The sequence below is a fragment of the Elephas maximus genome, chromosome 16 (genome assembly GCF_024166365.1).
Source record: "Elephas maximus indicus isolate mEleMax1 chromosome 16, mEleMax1 primary haplotype, whole genome shotgun sequence".
Classification (NCBI taxonomy): domain Eukaryota; kingdom Metazoa; phylum Chordata; class Mammalia; order Proboscidea; family Elephantidae; genus Elephas; species Elephas maximus.
In genome coordinates, this window is record NC_064834.1 from 75,499,242 (window position 1) to 75,506,075 (window position 6,834).

Genomic DNA, 6,834 nt, shown 5'->3' on the forward strand with positions numbered 1-6,834 from the left:
GAAATGTTCTCCATAGAGTTTTCAATGGCTGATTTTTCAGAAGTAGGTTGCCAGGCCTCTCTTCTGGGGCACCTCTGCATGAACTTGACCCTCCAACCTTTCAGTTAGCAGCCTAGCACATTAACTGTTTACATCACAATATGTACTCTTTGACCTAGATATTCTACGACTTCAACCAATTCTCTAGAAACACTCACCAAAATTATAGCATTGTATATAACAAGAAAAATCAGAGAAAATCCCAGTGTACGCTCATTGAGCACTGACTAAATAAACTGTGGTATATCCATACAATGGAATACTCTACAACCACCAAAACAAATAAGGTAATCTATATGTTTTGACATGGAGGTATCCAAGATATATAATTAAATGAAAAGAAAGTTGTATAACAAAATGATGCAATTTCTGTAAAATAATTAAAATATGTATATTTGTATAGGTATAGAAAAGGATCTTGGAAGAATACATGCCAATCTCTTAAAAGGATTATTTCTGAGAAGTTGGAAAAAAGTGGAACTACGTGATACATCTCTATTCTATTTCTTCCATTTACATATACTTTGAATACTTTCACAGTTTTCATTATACAATCAAGAAAAAAAATTAAAATTAGGAAATACTGAAAAATTGCCAACGTTGTTTTTTACTCCCATAGTCTGCATTGTTAGCACAAAGAAAACTCAGAGAGCAAAATCAGGCAATCGACTTGACAAACCAGCTGAATAAGTCCAGTGTCAGGGGCCATCTCAAGTTTTCAGTCAGAGCACTAGTTCATGCATAAGGAACATTCAAAACCAGGACTTGGAGAAAAGCCTCCGGGAAAACCATCCCGGCCTCCCCCACATCCTTGTCCTTAGTCCTTCCCTTTCTGAGCAGGCCAATGGTGGCATTAGCAGGTGACAATTGAGTGGTGAATGAGTAGCTTTGGACAGTAAGTTGCCATTCCAGTAGGAAACTTGGCAGAAGAGCTGATCAAATGGAGCTTTGGAACTGAAGAAAACCCACCAGCAGCGGAACAATAGTGGCAGTGAGGCGTTGTGGAAAAGCACTGGGTTTGCAGTCATGAGACTTGTGTTGGGTATCCCCCTTGATGACTGACTTGGAAATCCAGACAACCTCTTTGAGCCTCCTTTTCTTCATCTGAAAAACAGGCTTAATGATACCTGTGTCCCAGGATTATGGTGAGGATTCAATTAAAAATTGTATATGAACACTTCATAACATGTAAATTGTTACTACATTCCTTGGAAAATGCGCCAGCTCGCAGGAGGCAGAACTGGGACCATAATTCTCAACTCGTATAGACGGTGCACCATCCCAGGGCTAGAGTTGCCAGATAAAGCATAGGACATCCAGTTAAACTTGAATTTCAGATAAATAATGAAGATATTTTAAGATTAAATATGTTCCATGCTAACTGAAACAAGTTAACATTTTGTTTTAACTATTTTCTATTGATTTCACCTCATTTCAAATAAATCAGATGCATCTCCCTGGCTATTTTCAAAAATCCATAGAAGTGCAGATCATATTACATATTTCTCTTGGATCTTTCAGGATGCCTTGAACACTATCATGCACATATCAGATACTAAACAAACGATGAAGAGAGGAAGGGTTTTGGTTGGATGTTGTTAGCCGGTGTAATACCTTCAGTGTTGAAATGTTGTTATTATTGTTGTTAGGTGTCCTCGAGTCAGTTCCGACTCATAGTGACCCTATGTACAACAGAACGAAACACTGCCTTGTCCTGCGCCATTCTCACAATTGTTGCTATGCTTGAGCCCATTGTTGCAGCCACTGTGTCAATCCATCTCCTTGAAGGTCTTCCTCTTTTTCGCTAACCCTCAACTTTACCAAGCATGATGTCCTTCTCCTGATAACATGTCCAAAGTACGTGAGACAAAGTCTTGCCATCCTTGCTTCTAAGGAGCATTCTGTCTGTACTTCTTCCAAGACAGGCTTGTTCTTTCTTCTGGCAGTCCATGGTATATTCAATATTCTTCACCAACACCATAATTCAAAGGCATTAATTCTTCAGTCTTCTTTATTCATTGTCCAGCTTTTGATACATATGAGGCAATTGAAAACACTATGGTTTGGGTCAGGTGCACCTTAGTCCTTAAAGTTACATCTTTGCTTTTCCACTCTTTAAAGAGGTCTTTTGCAACAGATTTGCACAATGCAATGCATAGTTTGATTTCTTGACTGCTGCTTCCATGGGTGTTGATTGTGGATCCAAGTAAAATGAAATCCTTGACAACTTCAATCTTTTCTCCATTTATCATGACGTTGCTTATTGGCCCAGTTGTGAGGATTTTTATTTTCTTTATGTTGAGGTGTAATCCACACTGAAGGCTACAGTCTTTGAGCTTCATCAATAAGTGCTTCAAGTCCTCTTCATTTTTGGCAAGCAAGGTTGTGTCATCTGAGTATCCTAGGTTGTTAATAAGTCTTCCTCTAATCCTGATGCTGTGTTCTTTTTCATATAGCCCAGTGTCTTGGGTTATTTGCTCAGCATACAGATTGAATAAGTATGGTGAATGGATACAACCCTGATGCACACCTTTCCTGATTTTAAACCATACAGTATTCCCTTGTTCTGCTCGAACAACTGCCTCTTGGTCTATGTACAGGTTCTGCATGGCCACAATTAGGTGTTCTGGAATTTCCATTCTTCGTAATTCTTTCAGTGTTGAAATACATATTTTAATGTCCATGGGGCCCCAGGAACCTGTGAACCTGCCGGTGCTCAGGTACTGGCCCATCTCTAGAATTTACAGAAAGAAGGTCTCAGACCTAGCACAATGCAGATGAAGCTAAGCTCATTCTGTTTGCTTCCCTACAACTGGATATCTCTGGGGTGCAAGTGAGTCACCCACAGCTTGACTTAAAATCTTAAATTCCACCTATAATCTGTTTGGGTGTTGCTACGTGATTATGCTTTACTAGGAAATAAATAGAAATTTTTAGACCCCATTTGCTACTAAGAAAGAAGACGAAGATAATTTACGCCTTTAAGCATGGAACGTCTCAAGTTTGGCCGAGTTCCTAGGCATTCAGATTTTTAGAGAAGACGGCATTTCCTAAACACGGGTCCTTGTCATTCTCTCCTACTTGGTTCTTTCTTGCTATACTTCTCAGTGAGATGTTGGACCTGCCACACGTGTCCCTGGGTTAGAAGAACCATATTTAATCAGTGTTTGGTAAGAAGAAGCATGAGAAACCAAAGGTGGTAGGAGTTATTCTACCTATAGGAGAGATGATAATCTAGACACACTGTTTGAGTACTCAATGATGTACTTTTTGTTTTGTTTTGTTTTTGAGAGAAGACAGCACTGTCTCTGGAATCCTTTGATAAAATAAACTCTTGAATCACACACAGAAAAACGTGTCGAGGAAGTACTTTGCATACTGAGTTGTGGTCATGGTAGTATAGGAACGTACACTGTCTCCATGAAAGCAAAGAATAGTCAGTAGAAAACACTGTTTTTTTTTTTTTTTTAACCAAGGAGTCTCTTTGAAAGAAGAGTGGAATTTGCACTATATTTTATTCACTGAAGTTAGAAACTGCAGTCACTCTAACGAGCAGCCTGAGGGGGGAGAAGCGTCTTGAATAGCTGTATTCCAGGGAGTACTTGGTACTTGGCATCATCACTGAAACATAATGCGGAATTGCAATTGTGTGAGGGGGGGGTTTTCCCAATGAATAGGAAGTGATCAAAGATGACATTGCCTGAGAAAGAATTAAAATAGTGTAACATTGCATCAAGTTACAGCCAACGCCAATCATTACATGGGTGAATGAAGCAGATCCTTTAAAGAATGGGATAGACATGCTGTGGCATTCAAAACATAATGACCAACTTCAGTGGGGTTCAAATAAAAATGCAAAAGCATGTGCCCACTCATCTGGCCAGAACAGAGAAGCAGAAGCAAGTCTCTTTAAATAGATCTGCAAGCCACTTCCTTCACTGACATCATCTGTACAATGCTGGACTATAGGAAGTAAATGAATTCAGAAAGGCTGCCTTAGGAGTTTTATCTTAGCCATGAGAAATGCTGTCTACCAGCAAAATTATTGGCACACTCAGACAAAAATAAAGTAAAAAGGAGTTATGCAATTAGAGTGTGATCACCTTTCTCCCTGTGAAAGGGCAGAAAAGGAACGCACCATACAGGAATTGAATCCATCGTTGTGTAGCTGAGAATTCCTGGCATATAATGCTAGACAGAGCTATTTACTGGAAAAGTGTTGGTGTATTTACATGCTAAACAGCACCACCTTCTAGCTTCAGCACACTGACAAATAACAGTACAGCAAGGAAGGGAAAGAGAAGGACATTTCCCCCATTCCCAACAGAATCAGAACAGGACATAGAGGGATTGTCACAAATCCAAACATCTTGACCTCATCATTATGACATGGAGTGCCCAGCTTCTCCAAACAACTCCAAAGAGATCATCTTTGCTTTTTTTTTGTAACAAGAAACATAACAAGGGAAAGTTGACTGCATACAGAACGAGGGATGGAGGGGGGATCAACACCCTCCTTAATCTAGGAAATTTCCATTGCACGACTCTCTCAAAGGTCAGTTAAAGTAAACCGCAATCTGTGACAGTGGACTTATAAACAAGGCAAAATGCACTCTTACGCACTTGACAAAAACAAAGGTGAAAAAAGAAATCTGATTTGATGAACAAAGCTGGCCAATGAATGAGGTGAATGGTTTTAATACAGCAAGCAGGAGATCTGAATAAAAGGCTCAAAGGTGGCCAGGGAGGTCAACGCGCCCAGATTGTCCCTGCTGCCCAGCCAGTGACAAGAATACAATTGGTAGGTTTTGCTTAGAGAGATCCTTCCACAGACACTAATCTAGTTGTCTGTGCTAATCACAGCGCGGCACTTGAGCTCCTGCTGAAAGTTTTTACTTTTTTGATTTAGAAAATAATGCTTTAATCTGCAACTGGTGTATATAAAGTTTGGCGGATACCGGGGCGGGGGGGGGAAATGAGAACACTGGGTGGGAAACAAATAAAACATTGGGGATAGAGTTTTAGTTCCCTACATTCCTTCCTATGCAAGAGCTGGCGAATAATTTATCTCTGGGCCACTGTTTCAAAATTTAAAGTGTTTACCTTATCCTAAAGAGTTGTAAAAAAACAAAAACAGTCTCAAGGTTTTTCTTAAAATAAATAAATAAATAAGACCCGGTAGCAAGAAAATTCACATAGGAAACTTTGTTGGTGGAATATTCATGTTCTCCTTTCCTTGTTTGACATGGAGTTGACTTGAGTCGAATTAAGTCTTAAAAGGAGGTTAACTAGGTAATATCTACTTATGTTACTTTAAAACCTGTTAACGTGATATAAATTGGACCCAGATGAAAAAATAAATGAATTTTGCACAATTCGGTTTTAATTTCAGTTTACATGACCAAGGAAACCCTGGTTTGGTTAGATCTATGGCTGCTAACCAAAAGGTCAGCAGTTCGAATCCACCGGGTGCTCACTGGAAACCCTATGGGGCAGTTCTACTCTGACCTATGAACCAGAATCTGCTCGAGAGCAACGGTTTTGTTTTTTTTTTTTTTTGGAATAAGCTCAAGGCAGCAAAAAATAGGAAATGGTGATGCAAATGGCTGGAAAAGGAGGAGGGGTCTTTAGCTGTAAGCAGGGCTTCAAACTGGTTTATTCTGGCTTGAACCTCTGCTGAAACAGGTGATCTTGTTAAAATGTAGATTCTGATTCAGTATATCTGGGGTGGAAATGCAAATTCTCAGCACAGGTCTGAACCAGAATGAACTGATTTAGAGCCCTGGTTGTAAGTTAGTGTGTTCAGGAGGGACTTCGCAGAGGGTGGGCACTCACCAAGAATGTGCTGAACGAGTGAATAGGCCCCTTGCTGCCATCTTGCTATTGACCCGTGGCTGGGCTTTGGCCATGGGGCAGGCCATTACCCAGCAGCCATTGCCCAGCTGCCATTTACACATGGCCTTTTATTACCTGGAAGCCATTATCCAGGGGCCATTTCATGCAGGTCCCAGTGACCTGAGGTTCCGCAGCCACTACTGAGGCCTAAGCTACCCTCCTGCAGGAAGAGCTAATTGTGCAGTGCCCCTCTTCTGCCCCAGGAATTCTTTATAGCCCTGAGGCCCAGCCTGAGGATTCTGGCAGGCCCCCCCTCAGCTTGTTAGCACTAGAGATCCTGGGACTTGGGGATATGGTTCATCCTGATGGCAGAGAAAGTAACCTTTTACTGGGCAAAGGATGAGAACAAGTAAAACCTAGCCACCTGGGCAGTTGTCCAAGGTGCAAATCTCAGGGGCGCAGTGGGGAGGTGGTAGGGGACAAAACGGGGCACTTGCTGTGGGCGCAAGTCCAAGGGGGCACCAGACAAGGCATGAATGACATTCTGAGGTGCCACAAATGTGAAAGGCGCCTGACCAAGGCAGCTGGACCAGAGGGGGGAAGGTGTTTCTGCTGATGCATTACCATTATCAGCGTCTATTCATCTTGAAATTGGGGGGGGGGGTGCAATTTAGAGATTGCCTCTGGGTGCTCGTTACCCTTGCTTCAACCCTGGCCAATCTGTAAGGAGTCTAAGTCATCTTAAGTTTGGAGATAAGTTTATTTACCAGAATATCTCTCAGTTCTGGAGTTGGAGGTAGCCTGCCAACGCTGTCATCTCTGGTTGGCCCTCCTCTGCTCTTCCCCAGCATAGCGGTGTTTCATCTCACCTTTAAGTAAATGCAAGACCAAACAGTTAAAGGATTGTGGTCCTTGGTGGAAGAGTTCAGCTGACGTGTCTCTCCCATCGTACCTCAGCTC